Source organism: Macaca thibetana, chromosome 14, assembly GCF_024542745.1.
Source record: "Macaca thibetana thibetana isolate TM-01 chromosome 14, ASM2454274v1, whole genome shotgun sequence".
NCBI lineage: Eukaryota > Metazoa > Chordata > Mammalia > Primates > Cercopithecidae > Macaca > Macaca thibetana.
This window is the reverse complement of record NC_065591.1, coordinates 12,363,774-12,379,427: the sequence shown is the minus strand read 5'-3', so window position 1 is coordinate 12,379,427 and position 15,654 is coordinate 12,363,774.

Below are 15,654 nucleotides of genomic sequence, written 5' to 3'. Positions count from 1 at the left end.
TATTTGAACTACCACCTTCTGCACCTGCCCCGGGGCTTCTTCGCCTGAGCCGGTGCCTCGCTGCTGCCCTGCTCATCGTCTTCTGGGAAGACGCCTCTCATCTTGCCAGTCCTGCAGCCGGAAGCCTCGGGTGCTGCCCTAGGGCTCCCTGAATAGGCATCCCTCCTGGCATTCAAACTACATCCTTCCTGACTAACCTTCCATTCCCCAAGGTGGCCCTCCACACTTTGGAGCCTCAGCTCACCTCTCACTCTCACGCTTCAGTTTCACACTTCCCTGCCGAATGGTCCCACCTCTGTGCTTTTGCTTAAGCTGTGCACACTTCCCGGAGGGCTCTTTCCCCTATGTCTGCCTGGGCTCCAATGCCCTATGCCTGAGCTCCAATGCCCCCTGCCTGAGCTGATCCATGGCATACAAGCACATATGGAAGCCTGGGGGAAGGAGGCAGTGGTATGTGTGTCAGTGTGGGTAGGTCAGTGACGAGGTTTGGGGCTTTGGGGTCAGTTATGTGGCTTCAGGGCAAGTCCCCATCTCCCTGAGCCCCAGTTTCTGCAAAATGAAGATATCCATCCCAGCTTCTCCCGAAGTTTATAATGGTAATCTGTGAGGTTCGGCACACAATGAATCTATAACTACATTTTGTGATAAGTTTCCCACTTGTGAAGTCAAATGAAGGCCCCCGGTGTTGGCAGTGCAGGAAAACCTGTCCCCTGAGCCCCTTATCCCTAGGGAGAACCCTACCTTCAGTGCCTCTCGGAGCAACAGCGCCAGGAAGGGGTCACTGTACACCAGTTGGTCCCTAGTGACCAGGCCTGGCAGAGGGCCTTTATCCCACTTCCAGTAGCCCAGCACCAACCATCCCCAGCTCCGGGAGGGGGTGGGCGGCACCCTCCTTCCTCCACATTGTTGCCACCTCAGAGAGTCAGAATCCAGGGAGACAGTCTCCTGGCAGCGGAGCTCCTGCTCCCCGCCATGGGTGTCTGTGGCGCTGCCGGGCCCACTGGGGGCTGCAGGCACTCCAGCATCAGGACTGACTAGGTCCTGGGAGTGGGAAGGGGACTCCAGCCAGGGACACTGGAGACAGGGCCAGTCTGAGTGCCTGCTCTCCCAGGGGCAGGTGCCAGCATGGTGCCCCCCTCAAGGAGTGTGGCATGTGAGATCGAGGTCCTGGCTGCCCTAGGCTCCTGTGCCATCGAGAGGGAAAGCACCTGGCACAGGTATACAGTAGGTGCTCAGTGATGGGGAGAATCTTCCCTTGGTGGAATTCTGAACACTTTGGGTACCAGCAGAGTCAGAATTCCTAGGGGAGGAGGCAGGCATTTGACAACGGCTGTCGGGAGGATATAGCATGTTCAACTTTCCCCTCTCCATGAGAGGAAGTAGTGACCCCAACGCCAGGACCCTTCTCTGCCCATTCATGCCCACCCACTCTCACCTCTCTGCCAGCCTCAGTTGGATGTGGAGCAGAATGTAATGAGGACTTACCTGTCCACAAGGACTTCATAGCTGTTCCAAAGCCATGGATGGGCAGGTGCTAATGCAGCCCCTCAGTCTCCCCCTTCCCTTACTTTTGGGGTGGGCTTGGGACCCCCGGGGGGTCTTAACTCACTGAAGACACGAGGACCCAGCTTCTGAGTATTCCTAGATGCCATTTCTACCCCTAGAAACTTCACATGGAGCCAAAAGCCCATTTGAAGCTCAGTCTGGACCAGGAGAGGCTAATCATAAAATGGATATTTTTTAAGTGTACAGAAATAAGAATTTATTTTTGAAGGCATGATTTATATTTTGAATGGCTAATGCACTCACATGCTTCAAAATTCAAAATTCCAAAAGGACTGACAGTGCAAAGTCGCTCCTCCTTTGGTCCCCACCACCCAGTTTCCCTCTGCAGAGGGAACCTTGTTGCCAGTTCTTGTGTGTTCTTCCAGAAATTTTCTATGTATAAACCGTCACCCTCATAGGGATTCTCATTTGTTATCCTTTTAAAATGCACACACATCCTGCTCTGTACCTGGCTTTCTTCCCTTAAAAACACATCTTGATTATTGTTCTATGTCACTTGCAAAACAGGTTCCTCGTTCTTATTTTGCAGCTGCAGATGACTTCATTATATGGAAGGACTGCACATTATTTAACTGATCCCTTATTTTTTGTTTTTTGTTTTTTGAAACAAAAAGCTCTGTCACCCAGGCTGGAGTGCAATGGCGCAATCTCAGCTCACTGCAACCTCTGCTTCCCGGGTTCAAGTGATTCTCCGGCCTCAGCCTCCTGAGTAGCTGGGATTACAGGCACACACCACCACGCCCGGCTAATTTTTGTATTTTTCGTAGAGACGGGGTTTCACCATGCTGGCCAGGCTCTTCTTGAACTCCTGACCTCATGATCCACCCACCTTGGCCTCTCAAAGTGCTGGGATTACAGGCATGAGCCACCAGGCCCGGCTGATCCCTTATTGATGCACATTTAGCTTGTTTCCAGTGTTTGGTAATTACATGAAACGTTGTAATAAATAACTTTGTACCCACACCACTTCACATGTGTGCTAGCAGACCTGTAGGGAAATTCCCAGGAGTGGAACCGCCGAGTTAGACGTGGTTATGCACAGTTATCAAGGAATGGAGAGGTTGGACGGCCCTCCTTAGAGGTTACACCAGGCTACACTTCCGCTGGCCCTGTCTGCATCTGTCTGATCCCCATAGCTTTGCCAGAACAGTGTTATCAAACTCTGTGAGCTTTGCCAATCTGATATTTGAATAATGGTATATCAGCGTGGTTAGACATTTTAAAGCAACAATTATATTGGTGGCTGTTTACCGAGCAGGAGTATGCCATGCCAGGCACGTTTACATATGACATGCTGCTCATTTCTCATGGGGAGCCACTGGAGGCAGAGAGCAGTTGCTCCATTTTATACAGGAGGAAACTGAGGCCCAGAGAGGTTAGGGACTTTCCTACAGTCCTTACAGCCCTGAAAAGCAGTGTGGGGATTCGAACCCAGTTTGTCTGACTCGGGCCAATACTCCTTCCTTATTCCAGGCTGCCTTTCAGCGACAGGCTGCTGAGGATACCCTAGGCCAAGAGCCACCCCACCTGGCCCACCAAGGCTCTGGACCCTCCCAGGGCTATTGCTTCTCTGGAGTTGAGTGATGAACAGAGAGTTGGACCCCCACGGCCCTGCATGGGGGTAGAGGCCCTCCCTGAGAAGGATCTCCAGAGCCCAGCTCTGCTCTCCCAGGGTGCGGTTCCATGGGAGGTGGGCTCCACTGGTCCTAAGCTCTGACAAGTTAGCATCCCCAGAGGGCAAAGCTGACAACACCTCCCTTGGCACCCCCAAGGGTTCGTCTCTCAGCAGCAGCTTCCGAAGGCTGTTCCCCCAGGCCTCTGTCCCTTTCCTGAGCCCTTCCCTGGCCTTTTCCAGGCAACCCACAGCCCCAGCAGCCTGGTCACATTTAGCGCTGGACCCCTGATCCCTTGGGCTTGGCCCCACTCCTCTCTGGATCCATGCCCCCAGATCTCTTTGGCACAACCCACAACTGGCTGGCGAGCCCAGAGATGGGGGAAGAAGGGCCCTGAGCCATGAGTGCACCTCACTGCATGGCCCTGACAGGTTCCTCTGCCTCCCGGGGCCTCACTGTGTCCACAGCCTCCTGCATGCCACAAAGCACCTCCCCGATGTGCCAGCTCCTCCAGTGCCAGCCTCATCCCAAGGAAAGTGGAGGCGACTCCCACTACTCAAGGGGTTGCTCCCCATGGCACCCCTCAGGCCGCTGTGGGAGACTATGAGCCCCTCACAACCAAGACTATTTTCCCCACTCCCTTCCCCACAGGCCCTAAATGGCCCAGCAACAACTCTGAACTCTGATCCCAGTCAGCCCAGCACGGGTGGGGCAGGTGGTTCTGTCAACAGTGAGAGAAACTCGTTAACTGAATGTCAATAGGATTAAAGGCTCTGATGGTCCAGGAGAAAAGTGTGACGTGACACATTATGACAGATGAATGGAAGGGCTCCCGGGGGTAGGGTCCCGTGTGTGTGTGTGTGTGTGTGTGTGTGTGTGAGAGATAGAGAGGGGGAAGGGAGGCATAGTAGCAAAGATGAGAGAGACAGAGACAAGTGACAGAGACAGAGAGAGAGAGAAAAGCCAGAGACAGAGGATAGAAGGAGAGAAAGGAAGGCATGAGAGACCAAGAAAGGAGAAAGTTTAGAAAAAAAGAAAGACTGAGAGAGACAGAATCCCAGTTACAACCAGAGAGATAGAGCAAGAGAAACCAGAGAGACTGAGGGAAAGAGAGAGACATAGAGAATGAGAGCGAGCGAGAGAGAGAGAGATTGAGTGAGAGAGTGCCTGTGCGCGCATGCCAGCGAGTGTGACAGTGCAGAGGGATGGGGGAGGGGACAAGCAAGTTTGTAAATGAGAGAAAAATGAAGATTGAGCCCTGAGAAGGGTTCCGCCCTGGGAAGCCTTTTGAGGAATCTATGGACGGCATCCCCAGGGACTCAGAATGGCAGCTTTGTCAGTCAGGCAAGGACGAGATGTATCAAGCACCCACGGGGTGTCAGGCTCTGCTGTGGTTGCCGGGGGCAGGCAGGAGCTGGAAGAGCAAAGAGAGAGGGAGGTCGACTCTGCCTTGGGGATTCCAGACTTACAGAGGACAGAGGAGCCTGAAGTCCAGAGAGGCTAGGTGAGGCAGATGAGGTGTTGGGCTTGGGACTCCTGGCCTTTCAGTCACCACACAGTCCCACGACACTGCACAACTGCATGGGACACACGCACACAGAGACACACACACACACACACACACACACACACACACACACACACAGCAAAGGCGTGTGACTCTCAGTGCCTGGTGTGAGGTTTGGAGGCCATCGTTTCAGGTCTAGGCTAAGCAGTTTGCAGAACAGTGGCCAGATTAGAGTCAGCTCCTTGAGCTGTAGGAAATGATAGAGACATGGATTTAAGTCCCGGCTCTGCCATTCTTTGGGCGTGTGATCTTGTTGGGAGGCTTTCTCTCTGAACCTCAGTTTCCTCTCCTGGAATAGCAGGATGATAAGAGCAGGGCTGTTAGAAGGTTTAAAGGAAAACCCCTGGCACAGAGGAGTGCTCCATGGTCCTGCCTCTCCCTCCCCTCATCCCAAGTCCCTGTGAAGATCAGGAAAGTCATTGAATGGAACTGGTCTTGGAAAGAAGCTGGGTGGAGCAGGATGAATGGGAAAGGGCACGGTTAGTGTCTAGTTGTTCTCCCCACGTCTGGCCCTTTCAGCCGTGGAACCAGGAGAGTTGAGGTTGCAGATCCCAGGCAGACAGCCCGCAACCAGTAGGATGCACTGCGCTCATCCAGCCGGAGCAGACCTGCCCAGTCCCACCGAGGCACTCCCCCATGCACATCAGGGCTCTACTGGGGAGGTGCGCAGAGCAGTGGGGAGTCCCAGAGCTGTCCGTTCCAGCCAGGGCCCACAACATCTGCTGTGCCCGTGCTGCCCAGGCTGCTGGCTGGCATAGAAACAGGCGGGAGGCTGGCCAACAGGCACTCCAGGAGTGTAAATTCCACATTTGCATCATGGATGTTCCCAGCCCCAAGGGCTGCTGACCTTTACGGCTGCTGCCTTGGTCCTTCCTCCCCTTCCAGCTCCCTGAGTGCAGCCAGGCTGGCCACCGGATGCTGGAGCCTTGAAGGGGAAGAGGGGGCAGGTGGTGGTGGCCAGGGGCTGTTTGGCATGGGGGACGGGAAGGTAGGCCCTGCAGAACCCAGCTTGCCCTCCCCTCCCCAACCCATGCAGGAGGAGCCCACTCTTCCCTGATTCAGCATCCGCTGCCCCCTCCCAGCCAGGACCCCTTGTATTCCCACTGCAAGTCAGCCTGACGCACACACACAAGGGTAGCTTGGGCCCCGGATTAGCAGTGTCACCAAGACATCAGTCGCCCCCGGCTGCCTGCGACATCTCCCTGGGGATTGCCCCGTCTGTGCTGAGTGGCAGCGGTACTGAGCAAACTGTCAGCTTTTCTGGACTCAGCAGTCAGGCCTGCACCTTTGAGGGGTGAAAACCCCTCCCTGGGCCACCCCCAGCCCCGGCCAGAGGACTCTCATCAGGGGTGGCTTGGTCAGCCAGCTGGCTGGGCAGATTCCCTGTGATACATCTCAATGAAAATCCATCTACCTGCCCTCAGGAGAGCAGGCTCTGACCTAGGGCCCAGGACACAGAGATGGGGTGCTGAGCCCTGCCCCTGGGGGCTCACAATCAGAAGGATCTATTTATTTGTATCTGTTGTTCATCCCGCAGATATCTCTTGTGCCAGGTGCCTTGCGGATAGTCATGGGTTCAATTATATCCCCCCAAAGGAAATGTTGAAGTCCTTACTCCCAGCACCACGGAATATGACCTTATTTGGAAATGGGGCCATTGCAGATGTAATCAAATTAAGGCGAGGTTCTGCTGAAGTAGGGTGGCCCTTAATCCAATATGACTGGTGTCCTTCTGAGAAGAGGGAAGACAGCCCTGTGAAGGCACAGACACACTAGGAGAATGCCAGGCGGTGACAGAGGCCGAGATGAGAGTGATGCATCCACAAGCCGAGGAAAACCGAGCCAACTACCAGAACGTAGGGACAAGCAAAGGAGGGTTCTCCCCTGCAGGTTTCGGCGGGAGCACGGCCCTGCTGATGTCTGATTTCAGATGCGTGACCTCCAGGACTGGGAAACAATCAAGCTTTGTTGTTTCAAGGCACTCAGTTTGTGGTATGTTGTGATGGCAGCCCTGGGACACTGAGACAGTGAGTGACACCATTCTAGACCTGCAGGGGCTTACAAGAGAGCAAGGGGGAGATGGAGACGTGCAAACAGGTTAACAAATGTGTATGGCCGGGCGCAGTGGCTCACACCTGTAATCCCAGCACTTTGGGAGGCTGAGGGGGGCAGATCACCTGAAGTCAGGAGTTCAAGACCAGCCTGACCAACACGGTGAAACCCTGTCTCTACTAAAAACACAAAAATTAGCCGGGCGTGATGACATGTGCCTATAGTCCCAGCTACTCAGGAGGCTGAGCTTGCAGTGAGCCAAGATCACGCCACTGCACTCCAGCCTGGGTGACAGAGCAAGACTCCATATCAAAATAATAATAATAATAATAGTAATACCTTCCAGGCACAAGTCCAAACATCCTAAAGTGACCTAGAGCAATGGAGACACCCCACAGACAGATTCCCTTTTTTTTTTTTAATTTTTGAGACTGAGTCTCACTCTGTTGTCCAGTCTGGAGTGCAATGGCGCGATCTTGGCTCACTGCAACCACTGTAACCTCCGCCCCCTGGGTTCAAGCGATTCTCCTCCCTCAGCCTTCAGAGTAACTGGCATTACAGGGGCACATCACCACGCCCGGCTAATTTTTGTACTTTAGTAAAGACCAGGTTTCCCCATGTTGGCCAGGCTGGTAGTCTTGAACTCCTGACCTCAAGTGATCCACCCGCCTCGGCCTCCCAAAGTGCTGGGATTACAGGCGTGAGCCACTGCGCCCAGCACACCCCACAGACAGATTCTAATCTGTGTCTATGAGGAGCACATTTGGTCCTAAGACAAAGGAAACCCAAAAACTGTGACTTAGACACTTCAGGGCTTTCTCTTGTCACGTAACAAGGACCCTGGAGGCAAGCTGCCCAGAGCCAGTGTGCTGGCCTCAAGATGCCAGCTTCCTGCTCCCAGAGCTTTACATGTTGACTTTCAACCTTATGGTGCCACAATGGCTGCCATACCTCCAGACTTCACATTCAGATTCCTGGCAAGAAAAATGGAAGTTAGGACCAAAAGAAACCCTACGAGCCCAGTCTGCCCCTTATTTTTAAAACTGAAAACTCTCCTGAAATCCCACACTGTCAACTTCTGTTTATACAGATGTGAGGTGGGGGAATGTGGCAACCCTGTACAAAATTGGAATCTGGTCAGCAAGTAGGGAGGGAGGGAAAAGGAATTTGGTGGGCAACCAACAGGGTCTGCACTGTTACACAACGGAGGGGGCTTGGAGCTGGTCATCCCCCAGCCAGGCCCATTTATACATCAGGGCACCGGAGTATAGAGAGAGGAAATAACTTGCCCAGGGTCACACAGCAAAGCAGGAGCAGGACTGGAACCCAGGCCTCCTAAGGCTGCAGCCAGAACTCTTTCTACAGCCCCTCAACGTGATATGACTGCTTGGTTGACAAGCCTCCTTTAGAGGACTAGGGGGCTGGGCATCTTCAAAGCTCCAGCACCCAGAAGCTTTCTGGAGGCGGGAGGCATTGGCCATATTGGGAGGTGAAGGAAGCCTTCCCCTGTTGTCATAACCTCCCAGGGCAGAGCCCGCTCCTCTGGGTGGCTAGCTGGTGGGTGGGAAATTACCCTTGTCACCCCCTCTTCCGGGAGAGACGGCTACATAATCTGCCTGTCAGCTGGGGAGAGGGGGTAGCCCCTCTCTACCCCCTGCTGAGGCTGACGCTTGGCAGACAGGGGTGGCAGGACAGCCAGTGAGGAAGGGGGTGTTGGGGCCAGCTGGTAGGCAGATGGACAAGCGAGAGAAGACAGTAGGGTCAGGGGACCAAAGAGGCAACTCTCGCGAGAATTCATCCACTGGGATGTGTGACCCATGGAAGGGCTGTGCTTTCCTTCCGTCCCACTGGCAGACCAGGGGAAGAGGCATCCTTGGCCTCAGCTCAGGACAGCCCTAAACAGCCACTCCTGTGACTAGAACCATCCATGCCCCAGGGGACCACTTCTCCTCTTCTCTTGCTCTAGGTCCTGGATACAAAAGGTGATCTAAGTCTAGAATGTGTGAAGGTTTGGGGGTTGTTCAACTCCTGAGCTGAGAGACAGATTCTGCTTCTGAGGACAGGGTAGACTTGAGAGGCAGCAGCGCTTATGTGAGAGAAAAGCCTAAGATGAATGTGTTAAATCTTCGCTCTCGGAGAGCTCGAATGCAGTAGATTCTTGCAAACCAAAGCCTTTTCTCGGCAGAGTCAACTGTCCATTTTCTTAACTTTTCTTCATGTACCAATTCTTGGTTCCAGAGTCTTGTGGATTAATGCAATATCCACAATGATGCCTATAGCAGCTGAGGAACCTTTTGCAATGTTTAAACCATTCACTTACTCTTATATTTGTGTATATAAATTTAGATATAGCATGCATGAAGTGTGATACTGATTATTTACAGTACCAACTAGATGGGTGTTTGATGTGGTTTGGCTGTGTTCCTACCCAAATTGCATCTTGAGCTGTACTCCCATAATTCCCACGTGTTGTGGGAGGGACCCGGTGGGAGATAATTGAATCATGGGGTTGGTTTCTCCCATACTGTTCTCATGGTAATGAATAAGTCTCACGAGATCTGATAGTTTCATAAGCGGAAACCCATCTCACTTGGCTCTCATTCTCTCTCTTCTCTTGTCTACTGCCATGTGAGACGTGTCTTTCACCTTCTGCCATGATGGTGAGGCCTCCCCAGCCACGTGGAACTGTAAGTCCAATAAACCTCTTTCTTTTGTAAATTGCCCAGTCTTGGGTATGTCTTTATTAGCAGTGTGAAAACGAGCTAATAAACTAATATAGTGTTAAACACTGGAATTGCTAATATGTCATTTTTCTAAAAATGGTTAATAAAATGTTATTACAATTTCAAAAGATTAATGAAAATTCAGATTTAATATTTTTTTAAATGATTATTTTTCTAGAGACAAGGTCTCACTCTCTAGCCCAGGCTAGAGTGTAATGGTGTGATCATGGCTCGCTGCAGTCTTGAATCCTTGGGCTTAAGTGATTCTCCCACCTCAGCCTCCTGAATAGCTGAGGTCACAGGTGTGTGACACCATGTCTACCTAATTTTTAAATTTTTTGTGGCGATAAGGTCTTGCTATGTGGCCTAAGCAACTCCTGACCTCAAGCGAACCTCCCACTTTGGCCTCCCAAAGCACTGGGATTATAGGTGTGAGCCACCATGCCCAGCCCCAGATTTAATTTAAAATGATTATTTAAAATGCTACACTAGGCTGGGTGCAGTGGCTCACACCTGTAATCCCAGCACTTTGGGAGGCCAAGGCGGGCAAATAACTTGAGGCCAGGAGTTCAAGACCAGCCTGGCTAACATGGTGAAACCCTGTCTTTGCAAAAAATACAAAAATTATCTGGGCATGGTGACATGCGCCTGTAATCCCAGCTACTTGGGAGGCTGAGGCGTGAGAATTGCTTGAGTCTGGGAGGTGGAGGTTGCAGTGAGCCAATATCACACCATTGCACTCCAGCCTGGGTGACAGAGCATGACTCTGTCTCCAAAAACAGTTACACTCATTATAATTTGTATTTTACCTTTTAATTTCAATAAATAATTTTGGATATTTTAGAAAAATACCTTTTAAAAATATTTAAAATTTTACCTTTACTATAATTTACCTTTTGGATAAAAACTATATTTTATTTCTTTAGTCTTTTTGGATGGGTATTGTCACTAAAACACAAATTAGCAATTTTGGTGAAATAAAGGCCTGAACATTTTTATGGACTAAAACTATAAGAATTTATGAATTATGTATGTCTTTATTTGATCACTTGTCTAAACACAGCCGGCCCTTCAACAGAATACCCAAACACACCAGCTTTCGAGCATATAAAAACCAGAGCTTTATGCATGCTTTGCAATTGTGCCACTATGAAGGTATATTTGTCAAGGTAGAGAAGAGAACATATTTTATTTAACAGCTTGTTCGCTTGATTTTGAAATATTTAAGCATATGGTATGTGGGTCTTCATTTGTGCTCTTGCAAATATTAGAGACGAGTCTGGGAGGTTTTTTTAATAACAGCTTTATTGATATATATGTATATATAATTCACATGTAATTTATGGGTACCTTAGCTCCCCCTTCGAAGTATACGCTTCAGTGGTTTTTAGCATATTCACAAAGTCATGCATTCATCACTAGTATCTATTTCAGAACATTTACATCACCCCCAAAAGAAACCCCGCACCCAATAGCAGTCACTCCCCATTCCCTCCCACACCCAAGCCCTGAAAATTACTCATTTACTTTCTGTTCCTGTGAATTTGTTGATTCTGGACATTTCATATCAATGGAATTATATCAAATGTGTCTGGCTTCTTTCACTTAGAATAAGGCTTTTAAGGTTCACTCATCTTGTAGCATGTATCAGTACTTCATTCCTTTTTATTGCCAAATAATATTGCACTGTATGGGTATATCCATCAGTTGATGGACATTTAACCTGTTTCCACTTTTGCCGGGGGGCAGTGGCTCATGTCTGTAATCCCAGCACTTTGGGAGGCCAAGGCTGGTAGATCACCTGAGGTCAGGAGTTTGAGACCAGCCTGACCAACCTGGTGAAACCCGAGTCTACTAAAAATACAAACATTAGCCAGGTGTGGTGGTGCACACCTGTAATCACAGCTACTCATGAGGCTGAAGCAGGAGAATCGCTTGAACCCAGGAGGCAGAGGTTGCAGTCAGCCGAGATCCAGCCTATGAACATTCAGATTCATAGGAGCACTATTTTTTTTTTTTGTGGGCTTATGTTTTCAGGTATCTTAGGTATACACCTAAGAGTGGAATTGCTGGATCATATGGTAATTCATGTTTAACTTTTTGAGGAACTGCCAAATTGTTTTCTACTGCACTGCTGTGCATTCCCAGCACAAGGCACAAGGGTTCCAATTTCTTCACATCCCTTCCAGCACTTGTTATTGTCTTTCTTTTTTACTGTAGCCCATCCTAGTGGTGGGAAGGGGTATCTCATTGTGGTGTTGATTTGCATTTCCGCCATGACTAATGATGCTGAGCATCTCTCGTGTGCTTAGGGGCCATTTGTATATCTGCTTTGGAGAAATGCCTATTTAAATCCTTTGCCCATTTTTAATGGGATGATTTAGGTCTGGGTTTTTTTGTTTTTGTTTTCGTTTTTTTTTTTGAGACAGGGTATCTGTCAGCCAGGCTGGAGTACAGTGGCACAGTCTCGGCTCACTGCAACCTCCACCTCCAGGGCTCAAGCGATTCTCCTACCTCAGCCTCCTAAGTAGCTAGTATCACAGATGCCTGCCACCATGACCTGATAATTTTTGTTTTTTGTTTGTTTGTTTTTGGAGATGGAGTCTTGTTCTGTCACCCAGGCTGGAGTGCAGTGGCACCATCTCAACTCACTGCAACCTCCGCCTCCCGAATTCAAATGATTCTCCTGCCTCAGCCTCCCAAGTAGCTGGAAATACAGGTACACAGCACCATGCCCAGCTAATTTTTGTAATTTTAGTAGAGATGGGGTTTCAGCATATTGGCCAGGCTGGTCTTGAGCTCGTGACCTCAGTGATTCACCCACCTAGGCCTCCCAAAGTGTTGGGATTACAGGCATGAGCCATTGTGCCCGGCCTTAATTTTTGTATTTTTAGTAGATATGGTGTTTTACCATGTTGGCTGGTCTCAAACTCCTGACTTCAAGTGATCCGCCCGCCTCAGCCTCCCAAAGTGCTGGGATTACAGGCATAAGCCACGGTGCTCAGGCTTCAGGTCTGATTTTGATACTTACAGGGATAAAGCAACAGTTGTGAAGGCTCCAGCACAGAAGGTTCATGCTTGCTTTGACATCAGCCTGTGCACTTTGGGGTTGGCAGACTTACCTTTTAGTCTTTACAGAGGCAGTGTCTGCCACCTACAATGACTTCTCATCTCTTCAGCAAAGCCTTCTTTAAACCTTCTTCATAATCCTCTGATTGCAGAGTGATAGCTGACCGTGTTGCAGTGGGCCAGAGTTAGCTGTACCCTGCAGCTAAGCACACGGCTCTGGAGCCAGCCTGCCTGGTTCAGATCCTGGCTCCCCCAAGCCTCAGCTGTGCAACCTGGGAGGCTAACTCTTCAGTTTCCTCTTCTGTAAAATGGGAGTGATAACACCTTCCTTATAGTGTTGTTGCAAGGGCTTGCTGAGAACATACGTGTAAATCTTGTTGCGTCTTGCCCCTGATCAATGCTTGCTTGATTTCCTTTTGGGCAGAGCATTTCCAATGGCAGGGGTCACTACCTTCAGGGCAGGATTTTCCATTTATGAATGGTGTTAATTGAAGGAATCCCTCGGGGTTATTGGCTGAAAATTGCCTCCCTGTGATTCAGGCAGCCGTCAGGTTTGTGGAGGAGCTGTGGGTTTCTCCCACCTCCAGCTCCAACTGTCCATCATTCCTCCCCTCTCCTCCCCTCTATCACCCACGCCTCCTTGCTCCTTCCCAAATGGCGTGTGACTTCTCAGGGGATGTGAGAGGCGGCTGGAAAGTGACACCACACCCCTTAATTACCCTTGTTCCTTCTATGCCCCAGCACCTAAATTTAGCCGGCAGACCTGGGCACTAGGGACCCAGCTCCTCCCTCCCCAAGGCCCCACCCTCTCAAAAGCAGGAAAAGCGCTCCCAGGCACGACTTCTCACCATCCTGAGGGTGGGGGCGTCAGGGAAGTTGCTAAAAGGCCCGGGTGAGGGCACTTGGCTCCAGCAGGGACCCTTCCTGCTACAGTAGGCAGCTGGGCTGCGAGTTGTGATGGAGCAGAATGTCACCTGCCCACTCCCTGCCCTTTTTAATGATGGGGAAGCCTGAGAGGGAGCGTCAGTCAAAGTGTCCGGAATGTTAGGGGCACAAGCTCGAGAATCTGACAGCCACCTTCTCTGACATATGCCAACTGTGTTACCTTGGGGAAGTCACCAGACTTCTCTGGACATGCTTCCTCATCTGAAAAATGGAGACCTCCCAAGTAAGGTGACTGTGACATTTAAATGAGATAATATATGTAAAGCATACAGCACCACGCAAGTACCAATCAGCCCAGCCATGACCATTATCCACATTGCTTGACCTGTTAGCAGTGCAGTGGGGACCCAGGCCTCTGGACTCACACTTTAGTGCTCATTCCATGAAGTCACACTCCTTCATCAGTGACTTGATGCCTCTGTTCCAGATGGGGACATTGAGGCAAAGACAGGTTAATTACCAGGACCAAGGTTACCCAGCTAGGTGGCAGCAAGGCTGAGATCTGATCCCAGGTCTGCAGGCACTCATTGCCTTTCATGAATTGTTTTGGCCAAAAGGCCCCATCTCTTCCAAGCCTGTCTCAAGGTCCACCATCTCCAGGAAGCCCTCCTGGCTGTCTCCAGGGCAGATCTCTCCAACCTCCCCGGCTACAGAATGTCTGCTCCAGACCATAACCTCCTCCCCAGCTCCCAGACAAGTTCTAGAAGGGAGGGCTTCCTTTTTACCTCTGTGAGTCTCTGAGGTTCCATGACAGAGTTCATAGGCATGAAAAATCACTGACTTTTTTTTTTTTTTTTTTTTTTTTTTTGAGTCTCACTCTGTTGCCTAGGCTGGAGTACAGTGGCATGAGCTCGGCTCACTGCAACCTCCACCTCCCAGGTTCAAGCGATCCTCCCACCTCAGCCTCCCAAGAAGCTGGGATTACAGGCGTGCACCACCATGTCCAGTTAATTTTTGTATTTTCAGTAGAGACAGGGTTTTGCCATGTTGGCCAGGCTGGTCTCGAACTCCTGACCTCAAGTGATCTGCCCGCCTTGGCCTCCCAAAGAGCTGGGATTACAGGGGTGAGCTTTCAGATACATAGAGAAAGCGGGGAACCAGCAAGTGGGAACAGAAAAGTGAGCTGGGGTGGAAAGTTAGACCTGGAGGGAGGGAAAGTATGTATGACTGACTCTGCACCTGAGATGGAGGACAGTGGCTTTATCCCAGAGCGGGGAGGCCAAGGATGTCCTGGTGAGGAATGAGGCCACTCCAGGGTCAGTCAGGCCTGGAATTGATACCCCCATGTCTGGGTCTCTGGGCCTTAGTCCCTTGTCTGCAGAATGGGGCAGTAAATGCCAGCCTCCTGGAGGTAGGTATAGGGAGGCTTGAATGAGATGACCGAGTGGGGACCAGTGTGCCCCACCCTGTGCCCTGCACAGTCAGCAGCCTCCAGCTTGGAGGGAGCCGGACAGAGCCTGAACCTGTCTGGTCACCTGAGGCAGCCACTCGGGCCCCTCTGCATTGAGGGCTCTTCGGAGAGAGGAGCCTATGAGGGAGTTATGGTGTGACTTTGCCACCCCCCCCCCTTGGTCACACTGGAGCTCCTGGGCACAACCCCTTAGGGACACCAGCGGGGGTGGCCTGTGGCAGCCCCGACCCTCCCGTACCCAGCCCCTAGTCCACAGTGCCACCAATGCCAGGCCATCACCAGGGCTCACCAGACACACATGATCTCACTTAAACCTCGCAGATAGGTGCTTGTGTCTTCCCATGCCTCAAGTGAGGAAACCAAGAAACAGAGGATTAAGGAAACTTCCAGCAGTGCAGAGCTCAGATTCAGACTCAGGCAGTCTGGCCCCAAAGTCTGCACTTAAAACCACTACACTCCTCCACTTCCCTAAACAGGATGAGACCCTCTTCCCGATGGGCTGGAGTGACTACATAACTTTACAGTGGTGCGGAGTCATACTTCAAGGTGTGTGCTAGAGAGAGCATGTCTGTGGTGGCATTTCAGAAGTTAATTCCTAACTAGTTCTCTTCCCTTAAGGGGCTCACTGAGTTTATCTCTTGAAATACTGTAACAATCCAGGCGCAGTGGCTCATGCCTGTAATCCCTGCACTTTGGGAGACCGAGGCA